A 14,798-nucleotide genomic window follows, 5' to 3' on the forward strand; every position below is an offset into this window, starting at 1 on the left:
CTGGAAAATATCAATGTCCCAGCTCTGTAATATTCATAACTAAAAATTAGTACATTATCCTAAGCTTATTCAAGCTATATCAATAGTTGCTGCTTTATATTTTATTGTCAAAACCTTAAGAACTGCAATTGTTGAAAGGGAAATCCTAGGGTTGATAACTATTGTGAAGCTGTGTGTGCCCCCACCCATTTCTGTCACTTTTCACCATTTCAGCACACACTGATGTCTGCTTTCAGCAAGTACTCTATGTATTCAGAGAAACTATAGAAATGAACCCTGAAAGTATAGTCTTTGCTTCCAGCAAGTAAATGCAGCTTACTCCCTAGAGGCTTTATCTGGCATCCTTTGCTCAAACATGGGACAGGCTTAAAAGTTTAGGGAGGTAACGACCCCCAGGAAGCAAACCCAAACCAATGATGAAAGGAGACAAGAGGGTAAGTGCCCCAGCTTGCCCATTGTTGGGGTGGCATATCTATGAAGCGTGTTCTGTTCAATTCCCAGGGGTCTCCAACAAGCTTTAGCCCCAGTTTTCAACAACATAATCAGTTTCTTAACTCATCCTTTTTGGGCTTCTTTCCCTTCCATATCTCACTTTCCTATTCTCTACCATTGTTCCTGAGATCACCTCTAAAATGAACTTCTTACACTCAAATCCTTGTCTCTGGATCTGATTCTGTTACTAATGTGGGCAACCAAAATAAATGAATATATAGGGAATCAGAATAGGTAACAGGGAGTAAAAATAGACACAATAAAGTTGAAGGTAAGAAGAACCTGGGAACAACATAATTTAAGTTGGAAAGTTCAGAGCTACTTCACACACAGACAAGCTATGTCTATTAAATGAAAAAGCTACTTAGAAGAGCTTCAGTGAGAAAGCACCCAAATATACAAGCACCGACATTTAAAATTTTTTTAAATGTTTATTTAATTTTGAGAGAGAGGGAGAGACAGAGCATGGGCGGGGAGGAACAGAGAGGGAGGGAGACACAGAATCAAAAGCAGGCTTCAGGCTCTGAGCTGTCAGCACAGAGCCCAACAAGGGACTCAGTCTCACAGACGATGAGATCATGATGTGAGCCAAAGTTGGATCCTTAACCAACTGAGCCACCCAGGAGCCCCTACAACCACCTACATTTTAATAAACAAATTATTTTCCAATCCTGAGGGTCAATATGATTGCATTATTTTCCCTACGTGACAAACCTTATTCAGATATTCTGGAACTTGGTCTCTGTATATAATGAGCATATACTCAAAGACATTGACAGGCAGCTTGTATCTTTGCAAAATCACCCAGTAATATATTCTGTAGTAGAACAACATAAGTTTTTCAACAGACAATAGCAAAAGAGTTACAATGAACGGGCAAACTTTGGTATCAGAAATCTGGAAATAAACTGTCAAGCAACCTCAGCCTGAAGTTTAATAGCTTGTGAGCCAAACTTGTTTCCAGTAACTAATTCTGTTGGTTATTATCTGCTACAGGACCAAAGAGAACAGGACCTGTGGAATTCCCAGTTGCTAGGAAGTTATAAAGAAAATCCTAGAGGAGTGAAAAAGCCCACAAATATCTCTGCTTAAAATAAGCAGAGATTTGGAGACCTGTTCTCAAAAATAGCAGGTTAAAACCTGGGTGGGAAACATTCACAATGGGATAATAATAGGGCTAACATGGAGCACCTGGCTGGCACAGTCAGTTAAGTGTCTGACTCTTGGTACCAGCTCAGGTCATGATCTCACTGTTCCGGAAGACTGAGACCCAAGTCAGGCTTTTGCTGACAACACGGAGCCTGCTTGAGATTCTGTCTATCCTCTCTGCCCCTCCCCCCATCTCTCTCAAATAAAATAAAAAATAAATAAATAAAAATAGAGCTAGCAACAGGCAGAAAAAATGCATTAGACATGAACATACTGCCCATAGGAAAAGATCATCTTTATTGAGCAACAGGACATTAACTAGTACAATGCTTGCCCATCCCCCTACAACACTTTAATATTTTACTATAATTTCAGAATAAGGACAAATACCATATCTTATTCCCACGGAGGGGGAAAAAGACATAGTAATAAAATCTAATTTCAATAGCTAGTGACCATTATACTTTCCACTTTGTAACCCCATTATATCCATTTTTTTTTTTACTCTCTGCTCTCTCTTTAATTTGGCACATTGATTTGAAATTCAATGAAAATCTCATTAAAAATATTTTTGGAGTCAATCCAGACAGTAATAAGGAGAGAATGACCTGTAGGTGGTCTAGAATGTACTGGATACAATGCTGATGAGGACTCACTGTCTCTGAACACAGCTGCTCCTGATGTGTAGTTTATGTACATCATTATTCCTGGGACTTGAATGACACATCTGTCCCCTAAAAGAAAAAGGGAAAATCTTAAGATCCCAAAGTCTACATGTCCATTTTTTTTTTTTGCAGTGATCAGCAATAAACTCTCAAGATTTGCCATAGTAATGGGCCCCAATCCTGGGATGATCCAGGGCAAGGTTCCAAGTTGAAACTCTGCCTCCTTACAGTGCCTACATTGAAAACACAGTATGTGTCTAATAGGTTGGTTGGATCAGCCTGATTCCATAGCATGCAATCTGTGTACACATGATAAAAAAGATGAAAGAACTCCAATCTAAGTTAGAAATAAATACACAGGGGACATATTTCACCTAATTCATGTAAGCTCTGTTGGAAAGTAAAAGGTAACAATTTCTCATTTTCACTCTCATAAATTATATTGTAGCACTACTATTAACTCGATGTAACACACACACACACACACACACACACACACACACACACACACGCACACACACACCCCTCCCTGGAAGATTTTAATCCAAAGCTAAATCATTTAGGGGGAATGAAAAGAGACTGTATTGAAGTACAGCAAAAAAAAAATTAAATTTGCTTAAAAGAAATTATGGGACAATCACAAGCTATTATAAATTAGCTCTCTTTTAAAGGACATGACATGAGGCATTAGAAGTTAAATGCGGTCTAATGCAATTGTTCATGATTGAATTTATACTCTTCAAGATTGTCAATTTATGCTCAGGGAGTGTGCTTTATCTTTTATTCAAAAGTGATTAGGATTTTTTTCCCATTTTAAAAATGGACAAAATGAGTTGCAAAGGTGGTATTGCCAGACCATTACCTTTCAGGGAAGAACTCAGAATAAAACTCTTGACCCAATTGTGATGCAAGGTTTTATAAATTTTAAGATTTTTGAATTTTTAATTCTAGTGTTGGGGTGAGAAATTGATGTATTATTTTCAGACTAAGTTATCTGACCAAAATAATATACATTTAGATATATTCAGGAGATGGTGAAAACTAACTTTGAAAACATTTTAGTGTCACACACATCTTAGTTTTTAGCATACTTAGTTCAAAAACTCTCTAGATTCATCACAAATTAGAACCTTAGTTATACAATTAATTCTACCATGCCTCACTGAAATGCTATCACATAATGTTATTTCCATTTAGTATGAAAATTTTCTCAAAAATAATGAAAGTAACAACCATAGGGAAAACAAGGTTTTAGGAGGTCACCTTCTTTTGACTTATTTCATGATGCCTCTCATAGAGATCTATGTGAAAATATTTTCACAAAATGTATCTTATTTAACTTATATGCCTTCTTTTAATATGTGATGTTTCCTTTTTTAAATGTTTATTTTTTTTTTTATTTTTTGAGAGAGAGAGAAAGAGAAAGAGCGTGCACACAAGTGGGGAGGGGCAGAGAGAAAATCCCAAGCAGGCTCCACACTGTCAGAGCAAAGCCTGACACAGGGCTTGATCCCGTCAACTGTGAGATCATGACCTGAGCTGAAACCAAGAGTTGGATACTTAACTGACTGGGCCACCCAGGCACCCTTGATGTTTCCTTTTTAACATGGGCATCAAGGCGCTCAGAAGTATTTTTGATCATTTATAGTTTTAGCTTTCTATCTTTCCTTTGCATACTTTTCCTCCCATATCCCACCATAATTAGGATATTTTCAATTTCCCCCATGTAATGGTGTTCTTAGTTCTTAATATTTTAATATAAAGTGCCTTATATCCTCTTGGAACAAATATGAAGTAGTCTATTTGCTAATGATAAAGTCATTGATTAATCCCTAGTTGTCATATATTGGATGTGTATTCATACTTTATCTTGTTACTTCTGTAGGATTTCTTTTTCTTCCTATTCTGTAGTTCTTACCTCTCCTAGTTTTACTTTTAATTCTCTAGATGCTGACCTCAAGTCTCCTTAAACAACCATTTTTTTCTACACTTATTTCAAATACTGGTATTTCCAAATGTTCTGACTTTAGCTTTTTGTCCTTTTCACTTGATAGGGTTAGGTAATGTCATAACATTGTATCTATGCTGTTGGTATCTATTGTCCCACTTTATAAATGAAGAAACGGACACAAAGAAATTTACAAGATTGTTCAAGGTTATATGTTAAATTATAACCAGAGCTTTTAATTTTAACAATGTTTATATTCCTTCTGCCATTTTACATATGTTTCTAAGATGAGTTGCCATAATAAAACCAACAATATCTCTGTGATTTGGACAATATCTGTTTCTTGTTTTTGTTATATGTTCTACTTTAGTAGAAAGTCTCTACTTTACTACATCCTGGGGTCCCAACTGACAGAGGCTTCACCACCTGGAAGGTTGCCTTCCAGATTTGGTGGTTTTAGAGGTAGGAAAAAGAGAATTGGAGGATTGAGTACCTGTAAATAAAAACTTACTGGAGATGTGAAACACACATCACTTTTGCTCATATGGTCAAAGAAAATCACATAACAGTGACTCTAGTAGATGAAACTTTTGGATTGCCAGGTAATTGTGAGTGAAAATAATGCCTACCACAATTTCGCCATAAGATAGAATATTCACTATATATTTTATAATTGTATTGGAATCTTTAAGTCTTAGGGTAGGAATTCCATTACTTCCTTCTCAACAGCACCATAAGTTTTAGTTCCTCTCTGCCATTTTGTGTGCTCTTCAATGGTGGATGCAAAAGTGGACAGATACTTCCTATTATTTTAGCATAGCAAGCATCCAGACACAGAACCTAAGCTGAGACAATCAGATACCTGTAAGGAAATTGAGGCCTATGACTTGATAGAAAAACAAAGAAGGATGGAACAATCATTCATTCTGACAGAGCAGGCTGACCAACCATTGTTATTATAATGATCATTGTTCTGGTTGCCCTTCTGGAGCCCTCTAGAAATCTCTTATTTTATATTTCTAAGCCTGTTGTACCCATTTATTCTGTGAACTTCCTCATAGCCTTTTGATACATATTTTTTGCATAAAGGAGCATAAGGGGGAGTTAGATTTTGTGGCTTACAACCAGAGAACCCAAACTCATACATACAACTTATTTATATTCTGAAGATATGCTGAAGGTAATTAGGAGATCCAAATGTGAAGTTGTGGACGTATGTGTCCTTATATAAAATTTATAGAATAAGATTCAGGAATAAGCTAATAGTGGTGTTATATAATTTACATGACTTTAAAAATGCAGTAAAAGCTGTCAGGAAACCATATGAAAGCCAGTAAAAGCCTGCTGAAGAAGTATGATGACTCCTTTGCTTAGGATGTTTCAACTCAGATTGCTTAGCACCTAGGTTAGAATCAGTTTAGTGATAATAAGATAAGCACTTCACTAATGTGATTCTGAATGAGCAATTTTCATATTAACGGCTTTCTCACTGTATTAATGAAAACACAATTTGCCACTATAATGGGAACATCACTTAAATTAGATCAAAATTGCTAACATGAACAAAGCTGTTAATAAAGCAAAATTATTGTATGTAGTAATGGTTCTCCTATTGTATTAAGAATGTCCTTATATTCCAAAATTTGTGTTACATTAGAAAAAAACTGTGCATTTTATTGACTTTGATAATGTCACTTACTGTATATACAAGCCATTGCCATCACATCAACTTTGCATAGATCTGCCAGGAGCTGAACAGAAGTCATATAGAAAGGAGAATTCTACGCATTGGAACTAACAATAAGCATTCTTCCTTAACCTGGGACTATTGTCCTCAGTCATTTGGTATACATTATAAACTACTGAAGAGAAAGAAAACACTATGAGAAAATGAAAAATTTAAACACTAGTCTTAAAAATAATAATGACACATTTTTGTTCTGTATTAGTTTGCTACGGCTGCTGTAACAAAATACTACAGACTGGTGGCTGGAACAACAGAAATTTGTTTTCTCACAGGTCAGGAGTCTAGAAGTTCAAGATCAAAATTTCAGTAGTATTGATTCTTTTTGAGGGCCATGAGGAATGGATCTGTTCCAGGACTCTCTCCTTGGCTTATAGATGGTCATCTTCTCCCCATGTCTTCAGTTAGTCTTCTCTCTGTATGTGTCTATGTGTCCGATTTCCTCGTCTTGTAAGAATGCTAGACATATTAGATTAAGGCCTATCCTAATGATTTCATTTTCATTTAAATACCTCTTTAAAGACACTGTGTCTAAACACGGTCATATTATAAAGTACTAGGGGTTAGGATTTCAACATAATAATCTGAGAGAAGGGGACACAATTCAACACATAACAATTTCCTTAAGTGTTAATTTTTCATGCATATAAAAACATGTATTAATGAAATGTTTATATGTAAAATTTGGCACAGGTAAGATTACCAGGTTATTTGCAATTCTTTAAATGGTTCTGATTTATATTATATATAAATGTCCCCCAAACTAAACTTGTACATGAAATATGATAACTAGTGGTAGAATAATTAACTCAGTACTTATCATATAGCAAAATATAACTAAAGGTTAATAGTGGAAACAGCAGCTGTGGGGCACCTGGGTGGCTCTGTTGGTTAAGTGTCCAACTTTAGCTCAGGTCATGATTTCACAGTTCCTGAGTTCAAGGCCCACATTGGACTCTCTGCTGTTAGTGCAAAGTCTTCTTCAGATCCTCTGTCTCCCTCTCTCTCTCTCTGTCCCTGCCTGGTTCACACTCTTCTCCTCTCAAAAAAGAAATAAACCTTAAAAAAAAAAAAAGACATAGCAGTTGTACTATATGTGTACCCAGGAAGGGAATCTCAAAAAGAGGAAATATTTAAGTTTTTATTTAAATTCCAGTTAGTTCACATACAGTGTAATATTAGTTTCAGGTGTACAATTTAGTGATTCAACACTTACATACAGTACCCAGTGCTCATTACAACAAGTGCATTCCTTAATCTGTGTCACCTATTTAACCTATCCCCCCACCCCTCTCCCATCTGGTAACCATCAGTTTGTTCTCTATAGTGAAGAGTCTCTTTATTGGTTTGCCTTTCTCTCTCTTTTTTCCCTATGCTCATTTGTTTCATTCACTTAAATTCCACATATGAATGAAATCATTTGGGTTTCTCAAAAAATTTAAAAATAGAACTACCCTATTATCCAGCAATTGTCTCCTAGGTATTTATCCAAAGAATACAAAAGTAGTAATTCAAAAGGATACATGCACCCTGATGTTTATAGTAGTATTATTCTATAATAACCAAATTATGGAAACAGCTCAAATGTCCATCGACTGATGAATGAATAAAGAAGATGTGTGTGTATGTGTGTGTGTGTGTGTGTGTGTAGAAATACACATATATACACACACACACATATACATATAATGGAATATTACACAGCCATAAAAAAAGAATGAAATCTTTCCATTTGCAATAACATGGATAGAGCTAGAGAATATTATGCTAAGCAAAATAAGAGGAAACATTTAAATGATAGTGAAATTTCTTTTAGTTTTATATATATTTATGTTTCCTGGCATATAACTTTTTACTGGGTTAAATAAAAAAAATTCCCAATATTATTCATAAGGAATAGGAATGGTCTCATCACTACTAGTTGAGATGAGGCATGCATTTCTAACATAATGTAATGCTTGGTCATGTATTGCAGACCCAGCCTGAATTTCCAAAGATGTCACTTTCTCATGGTAGGAAGTAACCAAGTTGAGTTGGCTATAGTCCATTCATTCAATTAAACAAATATTTAATAGGCACTCAGTATGTGCCTGATGCTGTGGTCAGTACTAAGCGAAAGGAGCAAATAAAAGTCTACACAGTAGGATCTTTGAAATATTTTAATATATGCAGATATTTCTTCATACTGGTAGGATTAAACAGAATCACCACAGGACTATTTAGTTAATTTTAAATATGTTGCCAATAAAATGCTCTGTTTGAAAGTAATTCACAAGACTTAATTGCTATTTAGCTAAAAGACCATATGTCTTAAATACTTTGATTTCAAGTATTCTGTGCCATTCTATTATAATAACTTTGAAATGAGAAATCTCAGTATACTGGTGTTTAATATTTGAAATCTTGTAAATGAATGCAAAAAAACCTAATTTTTGTTTGAGTGGTTGAATAACCTTCTTTTCCCAACACCTTTTTACCTAAAGCCGTGAAAGATGAAATCAATGATTAGACTTTAAAACTATTTGTTTTAGCTCTTTCCCCTCCAATATTTTATCAGTCCTAATGCAAGTAAGTAGGAAATAAAACAGCTTTTAACATTATTTCTTTTCACTTCTTTTTTATTATATACAAACTGGGGATATTATACAATAATAGAAGTGGTACCCAAACAACATCCAAGATGAAGAAGATAAATGAGAATTTTAGTTGATGTAAAAAACTGAAAAATCAGAACAACCATAATAAATTAATATTATAAATATAGATTTTTAATTAGATTTTAGATTGTATGTTCATAATAATCAACAGCCAACAAATATATTTTTATAATACAATTGATTTTTAACAAAATTTTCATCATTAATACATGTGGAGAATCATTTTTGTGTTATCCTAGTTCAAAGGGAAGATCTTGGTTATTGATTGGACTGCGTAACTTGTACTAACTTACATAAAACAGTTGTAATTTGAGAAAACTGGATGCAAGCTGTTTAATTGTGATATGATATAATGTAACATAATCCTCAAAGCATGTACTTGAATATAGTGCATATGTATTTGCATAGTAATGAATCCTCAGAATAAAGTATAAGGAATTAGGTGAAAGCTAAAAATGAAATAAGATATTGCCAGCAAGAAAACATGTGGCTGCATCACATTAAATTTAAATGGAAATTCTTTCTTTGAAACCCATTCTAAATGCATTTTTATACATAAAGAAAAGAGTATTGGGGGAATATTTTCTAATCTTAGGGTGTGACTGTAATATATTATACATTATATTCCTGACTGGAATAAGAATCAATAAATGTCTTAAATAATAATGTTTTTCATTAATAAAGTATTTTCTTTCATAAAGCATTTTCATATCTAAAATGAAACAAAAGAAAAGAAATACTGAACATTTATTATATGCTAGTAACTGTCTTGGCTTTTTACATGCATTACCTCATTTAATCTTCACAACTCTGTGTGATAAAAACAATTCTCAATTTCTAGATGAGAAAAATCAGGCACAAAGCGATTAAATAACTTTCTCAAAGTCACACAACTGGTAAGTTTAAAGTAGGGAGATTAATCTTAGCACCTTCCCTGCAGATCTGAAGTCCCAAACAATCAAACCACATTGTCTCTATGCTGTCTTTGTGTCCTGGCTTTACTGATCTTTGAGAAAAGCCTATAACCGTGTTATGAGTAGATATTATAATAAACTCTTTAAGAGAAGTTTTGATGCTTTCCTATGTCACACAATTAGGAAACAGTAGAGTCCATTTTTGGTACCAAATCTTATCAGTCTAGATCCCTGACAAAGTAGCCTGTTGCACCAGTATGACTCTTTCTTCCGTTTCCCTTATGCTCAGGGCTCAATGTACAGCTAATTCCCTAAAATGTTTCATCTTCTCCAGGTACTGTGAGTTCTATAGTACAGAGCGATCTACATAGCATACCATTCCAATCCTTCAGAATCACATCAAGGCATTTCAAATTTTATTTGAACATACAACAAAGGGATGCTTTGTACTGTCTTATGATACCAAACACTGAATTGGACATTGTAAGATCCCCCCCCTTTTTTTTTTGTCTATAATAATCTCTGTTCCATACTCCCAGGGCTTTCAGAAATACATGTTAACAAAGCTTGAGCCACAACCTGAGTAGAAAAAGTGATCTGTCAAAATATATGGCTTCTGGCCATGTTGACAAATATCTCAATATCTCAAATATCATCCATCCATCCATTCCTACACTCAACAAATATTAATTCACCATGTGAAGGAATTTTTCTAGGCACTGAGTTTGTAGCACTGAAAAAATAGAAATCCCTATTTACACAGAGCTTATGTTTTAATGAGAGCAGACAGTTGATAAACAGGACAAAAAAGTACAAAATATAGAGCATCAGATGGTAGTAAGAGTTAAGAAGAGAAATAAAGCAAGGGAATGTGACAGATGTCAGGGACATGACATTACAGTGTTAAATACTATGAGGAATTCATTTCCTTCTGTTATGTAACATCTTACTACAAATTTATTGGCTGAAGTCAATTCCTATTTATTATTGCACAGTTTTTGTAGGTGGGAAATCTAGGCATGGCTTAGCAGGGGCTTTTGCTCAAAAGCTTACAAGGATGAAACCTAGTTATTGGCTGGGCTTTAGCCTCATTTTTGGTATCATGGATTAACTAGGTAAAAATCTGTAACTCATTTCCTTGCAGCTGCTGAATTCACTGCAGCTTGCTTCTCTGAAGTCAGCAGTTGAGAGCATACAGAGCCTCTGCTGCTTTGAGTCTCTGACTTTAGAGAAGGTGTAGGCCCTTTCTTAAAAATGTCACCTGATTAAGGTCGGGTACACTCACGCTAGTTCTCAATTTGATTACTTCAAAGTCAACTGATTAGGGACCTTAATTACATCTACAAAATCTCTTATCTTTACCTTTTAATATAACAGTAACAGGAGGAATAGCCCATCACTTTTGCCATCTTCTATTGGTAGGAAGCGGATTGTAGGTTACACCCACACTCAAAAGAAGGGAGTGACCAGTATGTCACCAACTGTGATCATGGAAAGTCTCTGAGAGGGTAATGTTTGTGCTAATACTTGGCAAAGATGAAAGATAGAAGCATGTTGGATATCTGAAGGAGAAAGAAAACATACAGTGGAAACGCTATGTGTTAAGTTCTTGAGGCTCTAGTTTCCCTTGTGCATACAAAACAGCACGAGGACAAGGTGGCTGGCTCAGAGTGACAGGAAAGATAGAAGGGAATAAATTCAAAGTGATAACAGATGAAAGATCATGCAGGACTTTTGTAAGGATTCTGGCTTTTACTATATGGGTGACAGGAAGCCATAGAAGCCTCATAGTGCAGGGCTGACAAGATCTGTCTTACCATCTGGCTGCTAGTTGATATAAATGGTAGAAGTCATGGGTGAAAGCGGGGTGGTCATTTAAAGGCTACTTAACATAACATAGGTGTGCAACACCATAGTAGTGGTGGAGGCAATGATAATTTGTAGTTTCTGATATATTTTGAAGGTGAATACAACAGGATTCCTTAAGTGATTGGATGCATAAAATCAAAGAAATTAGAGTCAGAGATAACATCAAGGTTTATGCATAAACTCTGTGTCACAACTATTTTGCTTAATAAATTCTCAACAGGTGATAATACATACTATCAACATGATGTCATCTGTGATGTTAATTTTGATTACCTTGACAGGTTAATGTCTGCCAGGTTTCTCCATATAAAACCATTTCTTGCCCTCCTTTCCATACCCCCCTCTTTGGAAGCATATTACTAAGTGCAGCTCACACTCAAGGAGTGAAGAATTCGGCACTACCTCTTTGGGATGGGGGAAAGATTTATTCTCCATAGAAGATTTGTCTGTATCCTCCATGTATTCATTCCTTCATGCAGTCAGTAAGTCAGTCATTCATATCAATTTGTGTGAATTTTTAGATATTTATTTTATTTTTTATACTTCTTGTATAATTCGTATATAAAGCATATTTTATGCTTTATAATCTGATACTACATTATTGATTTTATTGCTCAAATTGTCAGGGCTTTAGCTGTTGGAAGAGCTTTCAGGTTTACTCCTGTGTCCCTTTGACATGACCCTAATCACTTGGTTTTTAAGCACTTCCTTACTTTGGGGGTATTACAAGATGCTTCAGCCATATCTTATATATTCCTTGTTCTAGCTCTATAATCAACTATTTCTTCAAAAGATCCTAATTCTTTTTATTTGACAGTGGTCTTGGAAATGAAGATTTCTAATACTGGGTTCTGAGTATGTTCATTGCTGCACAGCACTATTCCTAATAAGAAAATATTTTTTTTAGTGGTATACATGAGCATTTACACTAAATTAATTAAATATATGTGATAAATCCATATATCAGGGAATACTATGCAGTCTTTTTTTTTATCATTCAAAGAGTTTTATTTTTTTATTTTTATTTTTCCAATAATTACAATGTATTTTATTTTATTTTATTTTTTTCCAATAATTACAATGTATTTTATTTATTTATTTATTTTTCCAATATATGAAATTTATTGTCAAATTGGTTTCCATACAACACCCAGTGCTCATCCCAAAAGGTGCCCTCCTCAATACCCATCACCCATCCTCCCCTCCCTCCCACCCCCCATCAACCCTCAGTTTGTTCTCAGTTTTTAAGAGTCTCTTATGCTTTGGCTCTCTCCCACTCTAACCTCTTTTTTTTTTTTTTTTTTTCCTTCCCCATCCCCTTGGGTTTCTGTTAAGTTTCTCAGGATCCACATAAGAGTGAAACCATATGGTATCTGTCTTTCTCTGTATGGCTTATTTCACTTAGCATCACACTCTCCACTTCCATCCACGTTGCTACAAAAGGCCATATTTCATTCTTTCTCATTGCCATGTAGTACTCCATTGTGTATATAAACCACAATTTCTTTATCCATTCATCAGTTGATGAACATTTAGGCTCTTTCCATAATTTGGCTATTGTTGAGAGTGCTGTTATAAACATTGGGGTACAAGTGCCCCTATGCATCAGTACTCCTGTATCCCTTGGGTAAATTTCTAGCAGTGCTATTGCTGGGTCATAGGGTAGGTCTATTTTTAATTTTCTGAGGAACCTCCACACTGCTTTCCAGAGCGGCTGCACCAATTTGCATTCCCACCAACAGTGCAAGAGGGTTCCTGTTTCTCCACATCCTCGCCAGCATCTATAGTCTCCTGATTTCTTCATTTTGGCCACTCTGACTGCCGTGAGGTGATATCTGAGTGTGGTTTTGATTTGTATTTCCCTGATAAGGAGCGACGATGAACATCTTTACATGTGCCTGTTGGCCATCCGGATGTCTTTTTTAGAGAAGTGTCTATTCATGTTTTCTGCCCATTTCTTCACTGGGTTATTTGTTTTTCGGGTGTGGAGTTTGGTGAGCTCTTTATAGATTTTGGATACTAGCCCTTTGTCCGATATGTCATTTGCAAATATCTTTTCCCATTCCGTTGGTTGCCTTTTAGTTTTGTTGGTTGTTTCCTTTGCTGTGCAGAAGCTTTTGATCTTCATAAGGTCCCAGTAGTTCATTTTTGCTTTTAATTCCCTTGCCTTTGGGGATGTGTCGAGAAAGAAATTGCTACGGCTGAGGTCAGAGAGGTCTTTTCCTGCTTTCTCCTGTAGGGTTTTGATGGTTTCCTGTCTCACATTCAGGTCCTTTATCCATTTTGAGTTTATTTTTGTGAATGGTGTGAGAAAGTGGTCTAGTTTCAACCTTCTGCATGTTGCTGTCCAGTTCTCCCAGCACCATTTGTTAAAGAGACTGTCTTTTTTCCATTGGATGTTCTTTCCTGCTTTGTCAAAGATGAGTTGGCCATACGTTTGTGGGTCTAGTTCTGGGGTTTCTATTCTATTCCATTGGTCTATGTGTCTGTTTTTGTGCCAATACCATGCTGTCTTGATGATGACAGCTTTGTAGTAGAGGCTAAAGTCTGGGATTGTGATGCCTCCTGCTTTGGTCTTCTTCAAAATTACTTTGGCTATTCGGGGCCTTTTGTGGTTCCATATGAATTTTAGGATTGCTTGTTCTAGTTTCAAGAAGAATGCTGGTGCAATTTTGATTGGGATTGCATTGAATGTGTAGATAGCTTTGGGTAGTATTGACATTTTGACAATATTTATTCTTCCAATCCATGAGCAGGGAATGTCTTTCCATTTCTTTAAATCTTCTTCAATTACCTGCATAAGCTTTCTATAGTTTTCAGCATACAGATCTTTTACATCTTTGGTTAGATTTATTCCTAGGTATTTTATGTTTCTTGGTGCAATTGTGAATGGGATCAGTTTCTTCATTTGTCTTTCTGTTGCTTCATTGTTAGTGTATAAGAATGCAACTGATTTCTGTACATTGATTTTGCATCCTGCAACTTTGCTGAATTCATGTATCAGTTCTAGCAGACGTTTGGTGGAGTCTATCGGATTTTCCATGTATAATATCATGTCATCTGCAAAAAGCGAAAGCTTGACTTCATCTTTGCTAATTTTGATGCCTTTGATTTTCTTTTGTTGTCTGATTGCTGATGCTAGAACTTCCAACACTATATTAAACAACAGCGGTGAGAGTGGGCATCCCTGTCGTGTTCCTGATCTCAGGGAAAAAGCTCTCAGTTTTTCCCCATTGAGGATGATGTTAGCTGTGGGCTTTTCATAAATGGCTTTTATGATCTTTAAGTATGTTCCTTCTATCCCGACTTTCTCGAGGGTTTTTATTAAGAAAGGGTGCTGGATTTTGTCAAAGGCCTTTT

The 14,798-nt window shown here is 35.5% G+C and overlaps 1 pseudogene; it reads right to left on the reverse strand.

Moving 5' to 3' along the window:
• Positions 1-209: 209 nt before the first annotated feature.
• On the reverse strand, positions 210-292 carry LOC128778506 (small nucleolar RNA U3; annotated as a pseudogene).
• Positions 293-14,798: the final 14,506 nt, after the last annotated feature.

This window comes from Panthera pardus, unplaced genomic scaffold (assembly GCF_024362965.1).
Source record: "Panthera pardus isolate Hobbes unplaced genomic scaffold, ASM2436296v1 HiC_scaffold_2, whole genome shotgun sequence".
Classification (NCBI taxonomy): domain Eukaryota; kingdom Metazoa; phylum Chordata; class Mammalia; order Carnivora; family Felidae; genus Panthera; species Panthera pardus.